The sequence below is a fragment of the Spermophilus citellus genome (assembly GCF_964194105.1).
Source record: "Spermophilus citellus genome assembly, chromosome: 3".
In the NCBI taxonomy this organism is placed as follows: Eukaryota; Metazoa; Chordata; class Mammalia; order Rodentia; family Sciuridae; genus Spermophilus; species Spermophilus citellus.
Genome location: NC_138184.1, coordinates 37573733 through 37589340, shown reverse-complemented (window position 1 = coordinate 37589340; position 15608 = coordinate 37573733). Strand labels below are relative to the sequence as shown.

Below are 15608 nucleotides of genomic sequence, written 5' to 3'. Positions count from 1 at the left end.
GTTTGTGTGTGTTCACATTTTTTAACTGAAAAAAATGCTTCAGAAACATGTGATATACTCTAATACTTTCTATTCTAATCTCTTTTACTTAAAAGTTCTGTTGATTGTAACTTATTATGTTTATTCAAGGCCCACTAATATGTTGGTAATCAAGTTTGAAAAATAATAAACCAGATCTGAAGGGGTTAGTCAAAAGGTTACTACGTTAACCCTTCCATAGTTTATGATTTTTTTTTTTTTTACTAATGTTGAGTAAAGAAGCAAAAATAGTACAAAAGCACTTTTCAAATTCCATGTGCATATGAATCCCCTGGGGATCTTGCTAAATGCAGACTGTGGTTCAACAGGTCTGAGCCTTGCCCTGGATTCTGCATCTCTTACCAGATCTGGGTGGATGTTGTGTTGTGGTGTGGATCTGGCATGGATACTGCTGGTCTGCAGACAGCACCCTGAGAAACAACAGTATAGAATCCAGTGCAAAGAGCATGCAAAGAACAGAGATAACTGCACAGGTCACACCACCACCTTATAGCTAAGGCTGTCAAAACAAGATGCCTAATCCCTCCAAGCACTTCCTCAGGATATGCACAGAACATACAACGTGGTAAAAGACTTGGCACCCCAGCACATCTCTCCATGACACCAGCCTCTTCAGAATCCTCTCCTCTGTATTTTTTTACCCTATTTCCTTTCTCCATAACCTACCCCCAGCCAAAAAGTACAATTAACACCACCCTGTTTCTCATAACTTAGAAGCCACATTGGAGTGGATTACACCCCAAAAAGTGGACCACTGCTGCATTAGTCAAGACAAGAACAGGTCACATAAAACCAACAAGACAAGAACAGGTCACATAAAACCAACAAGACAAGAACAGGTCACATAAAACCAAAAGAGGCTGCCAACAAGGAGTGTGAAATATTTACGAACGCTTCATTTCAGAAAGTTGCTAAACTGTGAAACTCGCTTGTCAAGGTGGACAGCGCTCATAAACTACGTCTCAATGTGACAGAAGGCAATCCTATACTTCAAAGCAGGATTTCATAATTCGGATCTATATAGTTACAATTCTTAACCTAGGACACATAACGCTTATGTTTCTGCACTTTCAACCTCCAGAATTTGGGGGTAAATATATTAGTAAAATAAAAATACAGTTGTAGTAGTGAGGCTTTTGTGGATGAATCTGGAGGGACAGGGAATGTGTTGCTGCTCACCACTGGAACCAGAGCATAGAAATAACACGTATGTGGTGTTGGAAAAATGTTTGATAGCACGAGAATGAATGGAGGAACATCATATTAATAATAAGGCTCTGTCCTGCTGTATGACTTATTAGTTGATTTGCCATGACAGTATTTTTAAAAGGAGCCAGAAATTAAAAAGTGGCATTCTCCAAACTGCATTTATCCAGTATGCAGATGGGGAGAAAGGAAGAGGAAAGGGCACTGTCCAGCGGAAGGTGGTCTGTACATCCATCCTGAGAATCAAGCAAAGTCCCCTTGGAGGCCAGCAATCCTTGGGTGGGAATGCGGGCTACCGGCTGCCCTGCATGGTCACGTGCCAATCACCAGCAAGGCTGAAGGGCACAGACACAGCTAGTGCCCCTTGCCTTGACTTCTGCCTGCCAGCAGTTGCTTTTCTTTGCCTGGGGGCTTCCTTTTGGCTGCCCAACTGACAGTCCCCAAATGCCAGGGAATCATTGGCCTCTGGAGATAGTCTTTACCCCCAGGCAGCCTGGCAGGTTTTGGTAGATACACACCCATTCCCTTGCCCAGGGGTATGGGGGTGGAGGATAACCTTGAACCATGGGCTCTGAGCTATCTCCCACAATACCTCCGTGTGCCAGCAAGTGCCACTGTGGTAACTGGTTCAATCATGCCTACTTTATTAGTGCAGCCCTTCCCTGGCTCACTTCCCCACTCTACCACTGGTGTCCTCTTCACCACGGACTAAAATTAACTTGCCCTTGAAGTTGCACCTCAGGGCTGGGGAGCTCAGAGTCTTTTAAAGGGGGACTCTCCAGTAAAGAGAGGGTTCACAGTACCCATCCTTTGCCAGGGCTGCAGGATTACTAAGGACCAGCTAGCTGGCTTTTCCATCCTGAAGTCCAAGTACAGGATCTTAAGTAGCTCCTTAGGGCCCCCAACCCTGGCCCCACTTCTTGCAAGACCATCAGAATCCCAACTTCAGGCACATTCCATTCTCTCCCATAAAGAGAATAAGCAGAACCACATCTTTTGCTCAAGGACTGTAGGGATCAAATGACTCCCGGAGTACAAGTATAATCCCTATTAGTCACCAAAGCCCCTACAGTTACATTCGTCCAAGCTCTCTAATAAGTAACAACACTGGCCTCTGAGAAGGGGATCTCAGTACAGAGCTGGGGAGAGGCAAAGACGAAGAGCCACGACTGCTGGGGTTCAATGAAATTTTGATGAATCACCGGTGGGGATGGAAAAACCACAAAATAACCAAAATGGAACAGTTATTTTGAACACTGCTAAACAATGATGAACAGAAATGAATTGAAAAAACGCCTTCAGGGTGATGTCCAGTCACTCCTGTTCCATGTAATGGGTATTTTGAGCTGCTAAATATCTTAAGGGGGGGGGGGAATCTACAAAAGCTCGGATCTATGAAAGCTGCTCTAACAGCCCTGTGTCCAAAGGGCTTATTGCATCTGCAAAAGGGAATTCAAATAGTGAGGTGGCTGGACAATAATCGCTGAATGTTGTCCCAGTAGTAACTTGAACTGGTCACCTAAGGAAGTCTTGCTGTCATACAAGTGGAGGAATCAGGCTGCCAAGCTTGGGGTTCTAGTCTCAATAAGCCACCATCAAAGAGGTTTTGCTACAGATTCATGAGAGTGTGGATTTTTGCTGGGCCACATCTTTTTGGAGAACATCTACTTCGGGGCCCTTCACTCTTGGCAACCTAGTGAGGAGAAGATCTTCTATCTCATTTCTGATCTAATTGGATTTTTTTTTTTTTTGAAGAGAAAAGAACAGCTGAGCTTTTCTGCAGGACAACCTATTCCCTTATTTATAATGCAGGACAGCAGGGCCTTGTAAGTGTATATTCCGGTTCATCTGAGGACACTTGGTTGTTCATTTTAAAATTAGATTCATCCTAATTATATGAAAACAGCCAATGTGTGGTTGGCCACAACACCAGGAAGGCATTACTCAGCACCTACCTTCTGGGATGGCCTTCCACACAGCACCGTACTGTTCAACACAAGGTCCCTGCCCTCTTGGAACTTAAAATCTAGCAAAGAAATATCTCACGGGCAAGTACAAGCTTTGGACACTGGGCAGTGAAGAAATATATATAGAAAGTGACTAAACATGTCATATTCCCTGTAGACAAAGGAGTGAGGAAAACTGTCATTTGAAATGGCATATGTCAGCAGATAGGATCAGAAAGAATTTTGATCTTGATTTTTAAATAACCAGGGCAGGATTTCAGAGGCTCTTGAAATTATGTGCAAAACTATACCTTTTTTGGTGTTGGGGATTGATCAACATGTACTCCATCACTGAGTTCCACCATTAGCCTTGTTATGCCATTCCATATAAGGTACTTGAGCATCTGTGAATTTGGTATCCTTGGTAGTTTTTAGAACAAACTCCCCAATGATATTGGGGGACAACTATATTTATACTCACTCATGACAATGCATTGCATTTTATCATACTGCTGTTCTCTTTTGTAGGGATTATTCCAAGGCCCAGATGTTCTGAGGCTAAAGGTTTAGGGAAATTTCTTCTCTCAGCCTTGGAGAGTACTGAAATTTGTAAACCCTACCCATATAATTTCCATTGCACAGATGTGGTGACTGAAGTTCAAAGCAGTTACAAAATTTGCTGGAGAAAACATAGCTAGGAATTTCAACTCAGTCTGCCTTTCATGCCCCGTCAGATGTCTGTCTTCCCCAGCGGCCCCAAGTGCTATCTACCCACTGTCTCTCTCCAGTGTTCCAGCTCCCATTCAATCCAGGGCTTCCACTAGCCCAACGAAGGAATCAGGTTTTCTTCTCCTTGCTCTGTGACAGGACACTAAAAAAGGATGTCACTGGAGCCTACACTATGGCATACCCTGAGCCCCAGAGAATCCAATCATAAGTCAGAAACAAATTTGGCACTGAGAGCATTATTTATTCCCTAACTTAAAATATCAAAAATTAGCCAGGGCTGTTGGTCAGTGGTAGAGCATTTACCTAGCACATGTGAGGCTCTGGTTTGATCCTCAGCACCACATAAAAATAAATAAACAAAATAAAGATATTGTGCCCATGTATAACTAAAAAAAATATTTAAAAAAAATTCTTCAAAAAAAATAAACAAATAAAATAAAGGTGTTGTGTCCATCTACAACTAAATAAAATATTTTTAATATCCAGATCTGTACTTGACATTATAAGGATTAACTTCTTAATACTGCAAATTTTAATTTTCAAAAATATTCTACAGAAATAGACTTGGGAAGAAGAAAGTCTTACCTAGGATAACATAAAGGCATACCACTATTTATTCTTTTACATATCTTCAGCATAATAGTTTGTATTATTATTTCTTAAGAATCCTAAATGAATGGGCCCTTTGTCTCCTCTTCTCCTTCTCCTTTTTCTTTTTTCTTTTTATTTATTTTCAGTGCTAGGGATAAAACCCAGGGCCTCACACATGCCAGGCACGTGCTGTACCACTAAGCTATACCCCCAGTCATCCTTACTTCTTAGAATAAGGCATGTTAATTAAAATTAAATTAGAAGATTTTCAGAAAGGTAAAGCATGCATAGGTAGAAGGAAAGGGCTTCTTTTTCTTTTCACTAACATCACATTTATCATTTGTGCCCCTCCTGATTTCCTTTATGTGAGGTATTTCTACAGATCTGGCTGAATATTTGATACAATACATTTATAATTTGGGAAGAAAACAAGCCAACATCTTTTTGACTAAAAAAGAGGTGCCCCCTCAGAACAAGCAATTATAGGATAAATATTAGAATAAATACTAGGAAAATCAGGATTTTTAAGCTAAGCTATTATGTTATGAGTCATTAGAACAGACTAAAGTTCTAAAAATTATTTCAGGAAAATGACTTCAACACCTCTGACAACATATTAAGAGTCAGATCTGGCCTCTGCTCCCTGACATGTCTATTAACTAATCTGATGATTATTTTTAAAAGGAACTAAAATTTAAAATATCACTAATATTTTTATTGATTACATGTCAGTAATATCTGAATATATTGGGTAAAATAAAATAAAATATTGAAATTAAAATCACTGGATGCTTCTTACCTGTTTGCAAATTGTGATTATCAACAAAAATCTTAACCACATGTGTGGCTATCATTATATTGGACAGTGCTGAGCTATCAGGGTTTAATAAGCTATGGCCCTTCACCTGTTTTTGTAAATAAAGTTTTATTGGTACACAGCCATGCTCATTTGTGTACTTATTGCTCATGGTTGCTTTCTCACTTCAATGGTAGACTTGAATAATTTGAACAGCCACTATATGTCTTGAAAAGGTGAAAATATTAACTGTATGGTCTGTTAAAGAAAATGTATGCCAACTCCTAGGCCAAAAGATAAACTGAGGTTACCTAATTTATTTATGAGTACCCTTTTATAACTAAGGAAATTAAAGCTCAGATAGGCCAAGAAACTTGTTTAAAATATTTTTTATTCTTAATTAGGTGGTTTTTCCATAAAGCCATCCTCTCATGCATTCATTCATATTCTTCATCCATCTCTAATCTTGATCATTAAAGAAATAAAATCCTTATCAGCTAGAAAATCAACACTTAATATGATATAATGATTCCCATCACAACAATTATTTCAATAAGGTCCCATAGAACTTTGCTTTTGGTAGACATGGGAACTGCAGGAATGTATGTACAATGGCAGAGAAACCTTTAAAGTCATATAGAACTCTGAACAGGCTGTTAGAGGGTCTTTAAGCTTTACTTGAGAACATTTTAGAGATTCCATCATGTAATCTGTTTTCAAATTACACTTGAAATTCCCCCAAATGTAGAACTAGCTTGCTAAAAATATTCATTATTGGAATTAAACTAAAAAAATTTTGCCACATGTTGGAGAAAGTAAAATCTGTTCCCAAAGACATTGTGGCAACTTGTAACTAACTGCCTCATTACTGAAATCCGCCACCTCTCAGTTGATTACCCTGAGTCCTTAACTAGTCTCCTCACTTCCAGAAGCCCTTTTGCTCAAGATCTATCCCAAAGCCCCCTTTTAGAACAAAAATCGAATTTACATTCTTCAGTCTCTTCATGCTTATGATGCAAAGTACATCTTCTTTATTGTGGCCAGGAATGTCCTCATCATCTGGTACCTACAATACCAGACTCCAACAGCTTACTGTCCTTTCTTTATACACAGACTGGGCTCCTTGCAATTCCCTGAATGGTCCACACATTCACACCCACTTCCTGTGTTTGTGTTTTGTGTTCTTCCTGCGTAGAACCGTCCCTACCCTATGTAGGTGCTCCCACTATACATTGAACTTACTACATCATAGAACTATCAATATTGCAATTACCTGTGAAATATTAATACTCCTCCTACTACAAATAACTACTATTTAGGAATACATAACTAGGGGTCAAGCACTACATTATTTCATTGAATTTTTACGTTATAGACAATGAAACTGATCATGTGCAATGGAGCCAGGTGAGGTCACAGTAGTAATCCACACCTTCCCACTACAAATCTCTACAACTTTATCTCTACACTAGTGGTTCTCAGTGGCAGCAATTTTGCCTCCCAGTAGACAATGTCCGGAGACATTTTGGATGCTACTGGTGCTACAGGCATCTAGTGGGTAGAAGCCAGCAATGCTACTAATCATTCTAGAATATACAGACAGTCCTCCATAGCAAAGATTTGTTCTGGCCTGAAATACCAAGACTGCAGTGATACAGAGGAATTATCTGGCCTCAAATTCTAATAGTACCTGCTATTGAGAAACATGGCTCTAGACTTAATCAGCTCCTATGGACTGCCACAGAAGACTCAGCCAGAAGTTTTGAATGTTTGCCATGGTGTCTCTGCACCTAGTATAGTTCCTGGCCCCCAGCAGATGCTAAGGGAATTTGTGATTGATGGATGGATGAATGGGTGGGTGCATGGTTGGGTGGGTAGGTTGAATGGATGGATGGACAGACTCCAGAAGAGGGAAAAAAATTATTTTAAGGCTCCAGTTTTGTGGCAACTTCTATAAAGATAAATCTGAACACATATTCTTAATGAAAAGTAAAAAAAAAATAAGTTTAGAGTATATTCCAAAACATGCGTTAGCCTTTTATTTATGAACCTATAGAGTGTGATTGAATCAACAAGCCAAATGTACAGGACTTTTTTTTTTCCCAGAAAGTCTCAGGAAGACAAGGTATTTTTCAAATTGCTCATAAATACTACAACTACCAGATATACTGACAGGTTTATACTCCATGTAGTAGGTCATAACTTAATTTTTTGAAAGACATATTTCGGGTGTAAAGTTTTCCTGGTTCATTTTTTTAAAAGAAAATAAAAAGAAAAACAATACATGAGAATGCAACTTATGCTTTCCCTCATTGTGTCTGTAATTCAAATGTAAGTACCTTATTTGGGGACTCCAAATATTGCAAGTGTAGCAAAAAAATACAGGAAACAGACACATAACAGAAATAAACTATTCTCTGGCCTATGTAAATCAATAATCTAAACATTAGAAATAAAGCCAAGGAAATACAAAGATAATGATCATAATATTTTTAGAGTAACAAATTTAGAAGGATTTTTACAACACTGCAAAACACTTCAATTGGTTTTTTTAGATGAAAAAGCAAAATGTTTCCATTCTGTGGCTTCCTCAATTTATCACTTTTTGTGAAGTACAGTAAGAGGTTAAAACAAAGGAGCCTGATTTTTTTTTAAAAAGTGTAATATTGTAAACTGTTCTTCATAGCCTCTTGCACTAAATTTCATCATCTGAGTCTCACATACAAATTCAAAGAATACGATGATCATATACCTTCTGATAACTGATCTTGAACATTCATAGCACACATTAGTATAAAAATGGGTTCTGAAGCTTTTGCTTTAAGTAGTAAAACTTAGCATTTACGAACATAGTTGACAAAAGAATAAAATAAGTGAATGGTAAAATAAGTAAAAAATAAAATAAGACAAGAATCTGCCAACACATTCAGTATTAAGAGAAGAGACTGAGCGATGACTGAGCGATGGTGGGATTTGTAGCTTGGGACATCAGCGTGGCTGGCATTTCTCACCATGATTTGGAAGCCTGGCTTGAGAAGTGCAGCAGAAGCCTGGGGCAAGTGGTGGTTTTGTCAATGCATTGTGAACATTGACACACACTAGTCCCAGAGACAGATTCGCATGCATGGACATGCAAGGTGGTAAGACATTCATGCATGTGGGAAAGAAATGTGAAAAAGATGATCAAGCCCAGAAATATCACAGATGTTATCGTCAATCATTCTTTTTTTTTTTTTTTTTTTTTGAGTACCTGTTCTGGGAAGACATTGTTAAAAACCTAGGAAAACAGAGTACTCAGAGAAATAAAGAGAGGAAAGTGCACATGAACCATCTTGAGGATCAATTAAAAACACAACATATGTCACAAGGTAAGAATACTCAGTGGTTCCTGAAGATCACGATCATACATTATGCCACAAAAACCTTGACTACAATCTTCTCAACTCTCCTCATTACAAGCCCTCCTAAGCCTCCAAAGTCCTACCAAATGGACCCCAAATAACAAAGACAGACCTGCTGTCAATCTGCCTTCCTCTGTCTATGCTTTGGCTTTTCCCAACTTATATCACTCACAACTTTTTGATAAATCTGTCAAATCTTGATCACAGAGAGAGCCATGATTCCCTGAGGTCCTTTTTCAGAACTAGAATCTTGAATGCATAACTTAGTTTACATCAAACCTTTCCTAATTCTTATAGGTGCTGAGCAATTTTTGAAAGCAGGATTAGGAAAAGTAAAAATTAGAATAAAATATCAAGATCAGGAAGATAAAATCAGAGCTCCCATATGTAGGCCATGATCTTCCTCACAGTGACAAGTTGGATCACGAATTCATGTTTTGTTGTTTCTGTCCTTTGAACATGTCTACAAAAATATCATTGAATTTTTGATAAGCATAGCTCAGAAGACAGTTCGAGGTTGGATTTTTTTTTTTGGTCAAAGCTTTGCATGCAGGTATTCTGGGTGGTTAAGAGTAGACCCACAGACTGCAAACTTAATGGGTCTGAGGAAAAAGAGGTGATCAATATTCTCCAACACATCTATGTTCCTTATGTGGGATGTGGGACTGTCCTGGCGGAAATGCTGCAGTCAGCTTCTCCGGGCATAGTCAAGCTTTCTGCCTTCTCATTCCAGGCTCTCCTGACTTGCTGCTTGGAAAAAGACACTTTGAGTTCACAGAACTCAGTTTCTTACTCAATAAAAATAGTACTGCCACAAGAAAAGCTGCCAGTACAGAGAGTCTCCACAGCCCCTTGAAATTAGGACAGGAGGGACCAAAGAACATCAATATTGAATGTAGATCACTATTCTAGGTGTCGCCTGGCCAGATTCCTGAGAGGAGGATATGGAAGTACATTACTTGTGACTCAGTGATTTAAGATACTCTCCCCCCTGCCCCATCCCCACTTTCATAAGTGCCACAGTTGACAAACAGGTTTGGGAACTTAAAGTGGAGAATGGACATCCTCAATCCAGAAGTGCACTGGCTTAACATATTATTTCCGACACCACTTGGGTACAAGAGAATCCTGGGTGAATCCCACTGGAATTCACACTAATACCCTTGGGCTACAGAAAACCACAAAGCAATCAGCTCCTCAGAAATAAAATGACTTTATTTCAGCTAAGGGTTCACATGAGAAACTCCAAGAGGCACATCCATTTCATCCCAGTGGAGAGCATTTCAGAATCCCTTTGTCTTAATCTCTGTATATTGTCTCATATGTCACTGGCTGCACACCAAACTTCAAGGTGACTAGCAGGATCAGGCGCACAGTGGGCACATAATATCTGCAGATGGAATAAGCAATCAAATCAAAGGATCAAAGTGACTGTAAATAAAGTAAGGAGTTAACTCGTCATGCATTGCTCAACCAGCTTTGACACCAGAACAAGCCCTTCTTAGCAAAACAGTCGCATGATTTGGCCTATGATGCAATCCAGGCAGTAAACATTCACTTTGGGCAAAACCAAAAGTCAGAAGATGGCACTCACTCACCAACACAGAGGAAAATGAGAAGCACCACCCCCTCTCCCCCTTCTATTCTTCCACTAGAAGTTTACCTGTGCTCTTGTGCCAAGCTCCTTTATCTATCAGGCACTGGAGTGTCAAGGATGAATAAACCCACTCACAGCCTCTCATCACAATTTAGTGGTGGGGGCAGGAATCGAAACAGACTTCCTGAAGGATAAGAACTACATAGACTAAAAGCACAAAGCAGCAGGACCACCAATCAGGGAAGTTTATGGCTATAGGGTCATTTTCAAGTACCTGCCTATTCTGTCCTCTCAGATTGCTCTAATGAAAAGCCTGGTGGACACACTGCATGTCTCAGAAAGTTAGTTTAATGGACATGTTAGCCATTCATTCCACTAGGTTTTCTGCATTGAGGATCATCTCCAGAATCTCCATCACTGGATCACAGGAGCTTGGGCCCCAGAGATAACTCATATCAGGTTACTTTTCTTCACTGAGCCTTCTGAATTTTTTTTTCTCCCTCTTGAGGACTGGTAAAAGACATGACCGTATAACTTTACTTCATTTTCTGTAGAATCCAAGTTGAAGCTCTGTCCGTGGCATAACGTATCTTTCATATGAATATATTCTAGTTGCCAGGCACCATGGTGAGCGCTCTACATATTATCTGATCTATACCAACAACTTGCCTGTATGCCCTCCAGATCTCTCTTTCTCTCTCTCTGTCTCTCTCTTTTCCTATTAACTTGGCTGTTACAAAGCTCAGAGATAAAGTAAACACTTAGGAAACACTTAGGATGTTAGTTTATCTTTCCTTGCCATTTTTAACAGTCTCGTTATTTTGTGGAATTTTTACTATGCATTTACTCAGACACATTTCTGAAAGTCGATTCTCTATAAACAAAAACAAATTACCATAATTATCGATTGTAATTTCCTCTTATTCCCAATTGGCAAGAATTTCCATGAATAATTAATTTGAGGATGATCCCTTGGCTATCGCAATCTGGTCACTTGAAAGCTCACATAATGCAGTACTTTGCACCATCATCTGATTCAGAATATGTGTATGAAAGTGCAACGGGAGGGGGGGGGAGAGAAGAGGTTGGCTGACTTGAGTAATCATCAGGTTATTTCCAAATCTATTACCAAGGAATATATCTATCTTGTGTTGGAACTTGCCAGTCCCATTCCCCTTTCCCTCCCAAGCTACCATTTTTATAGCCTAAACTATATCACCACACGCCCTTGGTCCTCTTAGGACTGCCAAGGCCAAAGGCACTGCCAAGACCTGCTGAGTGAGAAGTCACTGCAATCACCCAGTGATGTCTGGTCTCTGGAATTTCACTCTTAGTACTGACAAAGCTCCTGGAACCCATAAAGATTCTGCTAAAATTCAGGGAGTTGAAGGTCAATGTCTTCAGGGAATCAAGGTAACATTTGAAAGGCAATCTCCACCACTGCTGAAGGTAGGCAAATGCCTGGAGCAACTTGCAGAAATAACTCTCTGCAATGTTGCTGCTGTACAGAATGGCAGGCCAGCTGTTATCAGAGAGGGTGAGGAGGTGCAAAGATTGAACCATGTACACATGGTATGTGTGTGTGTTTGCGTGCACAAGCACACACACGAGCCACAAATTTTGGCATGCCCAACTGGCACCCATTTGCAATGCTGAGTCAGGCATTAGGGGAACATGATGTTTGGGCACAACCATTAATTTGTTCAACAAAGATTTACTCAGCACCTACTGTGTGCCAAGTGTTCTTCTAGATGCTGGGAAATCTAGAGTCAATGAAGTAGTCAAGACTCCCATTTTTATGGGCTCTATACTGTAGGCAGAGTAGACAGGTAATCAACAAATATCAAATGAAATGAACAATTCAGATTGCAAAGAAGATGAAAGGAGGAAAAAGATGCAAACAAACAAAGTGAACGTTTTAAAAAGGAATAAGGGACTGTCTTTGCTCCAAGGTGACACAGAACCTTATAACAGAATGAGAAAGAGCTAAAGAAATCAATCACCTATATTCTGATTTCCATCAAAAGACGAGCTTACTAAAAATTTTATTTTATAATCAAACATGCAATCTCATGTGCGGCCCCCTAACATCCCATACTTCAAACAACTGGAAACACCTCAGGAAAGGAAAGGAATCCTCAGCTTTCCCTGTTCTTAAGGGGATTTTAAGAATTCACCTCCCCCCGCCCCCCCCAAGATGCTAGATTAAAAGCAAATTGTCTTAGTTCTTCTCTACAACAGAATTTACTACAAAAAAAGTGAAAATGGGAGAAATGTAATGCCAGTTACTTTATACAATGATATTCCCAATGTCAATAAAATTATGCTTTTGCATTGTAGTACCAACAGGAATCATTTCATAAAAAAACCAAAAGAATTTGGTAGCTATGTTCAGTATCATTTACTTTTACTCATAAAATAAAGCCAAACTCTATTTACTGGCAGATGTTTTCACTTCCAATATATAATAAACCTTTGAAATTAATTAAAAATAAAATTCTAGCAGCATCTTTTTAACATGCACAAATAATAAATAATTGCTCACCAGACCCTATATATAAAATACCCCAAACAAATCACTTACTACTAAATTGCCATTAGGGTCCATTAACTCACTTAGCCAACTAACATGAAAATGTCTTAAAATCATCCACTGTTCAAAATACTTTTGAAATACCTTTTTCATTAACGTTTCTTAGCTTATGCCTCCTTTCAGAGTTAGAATTAAGCAGAAGTGAATTAGGGAGTAGACTCGTCATCATGAATATTCAGAATGAATCATGGAACATTTTCACTAAAATGCAGTTTTTATTCCTTTGCAATACAGTGCATGCAATATTTTGCTGCAATGATAACAAACTAAGAATAAATGATGTAAAAACACTGCCTACCAGGTTTACTTCATCTAATACATTTATCATTATAAAAATTGTTCTGTTATCGTATGAATGCACAGTACCTGGAATGCTTCATTTCTTTAACTTAAAATAGTCTTTATAATTGAGTCTCATTAGTACCTAAGACCAATTATATGCTGAGGGGAAGGATTTATTTCACGTATATTTACCAGTTAGACAAAGTGTTTGAATCTTCACAAATTCTAAACGTGTGTGGAGAGAGGAGGGTGAAGAGTCTGAACTTGACTGCTCAGGTAAACACTTTCTTTGACTCACGTTTGGAATTGCTATGCTTCAGACCCTTCTTTTAAATTTTCCCATTTGGAGAAAATTATACATTTAGCTTTTAACTAAAAAAAAACAAAAACAAAAACAACCCTCATTACACACCCCACCCCCAGTCTTCTTAAAACAAATCAGAAGGCTTAAGAATTAGCTCCAATAATAATCCTATAATGGTCATCAGGAAATCCTCCTCCAAAATGACAACTGCAGCTAATAAGGACGAAATTAACTAGGAATAAAAACTACCCAAATGAATCCTTCCCCAAGAGGTGGGTAATGCACATCTGGAACAACTGGTAACACAACCAACTCGAGATGACCCAGAGGAAGATGCTGCGTCAAGAACAGCAAAGCAAAGAAGCGCGACTCGGGAGTCTTGTAGAATCGCCACCGATTTCCCAAAGAGGTAGAGAGCAGCAGAGTTGAGTCGCCAGGCACTGGTAACAGCACACGACAGCTCTCAGGGCAATTCTCCATTCCAAATCCCGGAGTTCCGGGGCAGGAGGAAAAAGGGGGACAGGAGACCCAAGTCCCTTTAAACTGCACCCCCCTTCCCAGTGCCTGCCAACCTTTTCCGAACCCCCATGTCACACAACTTCCTCATCATGGAAACTTCCACTCGGTTGGGCGCTGAGGATGCCAAACTCCATTTCACAAGGAGCCTGTCAACAACTGGGCTTGGGGTTTGAGGAACAGAGCCGCTGCGAATGAAGGGGGCCCCTAGCCACCCTGCTCCGCCACTGCCCACGCCGTGGCTCCTTGCCTGCAGCCGCGCGGTGGCGGAGCGCGAAAGGGCACCTCCTCCCAGACCCCGGGCGCAGAAACCCCGCGGAGGCAGGTCAGGAGGCGATGACACCCCCACCCGCCCACGCCTGCCCGCCCGCGCGCGCCGAGCTTTGCTGCCGGCACCCGTCCAGGTTCCTGCGACACCCAGTCCCCACCTTCTGGACGGTGGGAACTGTCGCCCCCTCCTCCGCCTACCCCCCACCCCCTGCCTCCTCCGCGCAGTCCTCTTGCCAAATTACCGGAGCCCTCGAGCCTGTTGGGTTGACCGCCCGAGCCCGGGGAAGGCAGCCTGCGGGCACTTGCCCCGAGCCCGGGGAGCAGAAGGTCTCCTTTCCAAGCGCACTCACATTATTCATGCAAAGTTAATCCCCGCCGCGTCACGGCCGCCCGCCCGAGGATGTGCGCCTTCCTTGGCCAAGCCCCGCAGTCTCCACCCTCCTCCGCCCCCTCCTCCTGGCGGCGGGGTCCCGGGGAGCGCAGGCGACCGGGCGTCGCGCGACTCTACGAAATGTCAACTCCTTGAGCGAAGAGAGGCGGCCGTAGCCAGGGCCGCTCCAGCCCTCCCCGGCCACTCCACTTTTATAGGCGTAGGAAGCTAGTGTGGCCGGGGACACGGGAGTCCCCGCCTCTCCGGCCCCCCGCGTGCCTGGCCCGCCCCGGCCCGTTCCCCGCTCGCAGCCTTACTCTGGGCTCTGGGTACCGGTTCCGTGCCGGGTGTGCGACCCGTGACCTGATTTCCCCTGCAGCCCTCCCGGCGGTCCGACTCGCGCGGCGGCGGCGGCGGCGGCGGCGGCGGCGGCGGCCAAGAGCAGGCAAACCGGGCTCCGCCAGGGGCGCAGCGAGGAAATGGCCTCCTAGCCGCACACCCGCCGCCGCCGCCGCCTGCCCGGGCAGCCCGGCGGGTACTGACGCCCCGCGTCGGCTCCGGGCCCGTACTCCGACGCGCTCTCAGTGCCCAACTCTCTGACCCCCACCCCAGGCGCTCCACACACACCATCCGGGGGCCAACCGCCTCCGCACCTGCCTCCCCAGGTGCGGGAGCTCCCCCTCCTCCCAGTCCCGGGCTTGCCAGCCACGGGGCGTGCCCTTCCAGGGGTGGTGACGTTGCCACGGGTTTGGTGGCCGCACGTCCGCCCACCCGATTGTAGGCGCACGAAGGTTCGAGTTTGGGCGTCATTCCTCTAGTTTCGGAAGAGGAAGGAATGGGGGGTGAGTGACAAGGGGACGGGGCGGGGGACTTCTAGGAGCATGGCCTTCTTTGCCCGGCGCGACAGGCGCGCCCCGTGCCGCTGCACTCCTTTTTACGCCCCCAAACAACTTGTGGCGCGTGTCGGG

At 42.4% G+C, this 15608-nt stretch overlaps 1 protein-coding gene across 5 annotated transcripts in view; it reads right to left on the bottom strand.

The window, feature by feature from the left end:
• THRB (thyroid hormone receptor beta) overlaps positions 1-15326 on the bottom strand; it is a 375028-nt gene extending 359702 nt beyond the window's left edge. Inside the window, exon 1 of one of the 5 annotated variants that reach the window (XM_081283514.1) lies at positions 14958-15326. The gene's annotated coding sequence lies outside the window, so the exon portion shown is untranslated. Of the gene's footprint in view, positions 1-14056; positions 14453-14512; positions 14903-14957 lie in introns of those variants that run through there. The other 4 variants (XM_081283518.1, XM_081283513.1, XM_081283515.1 and 1 more) reach the window with 4 other exon arrangements.
• Positions 15327-15608: the final 282 nt, after the last annotated feature.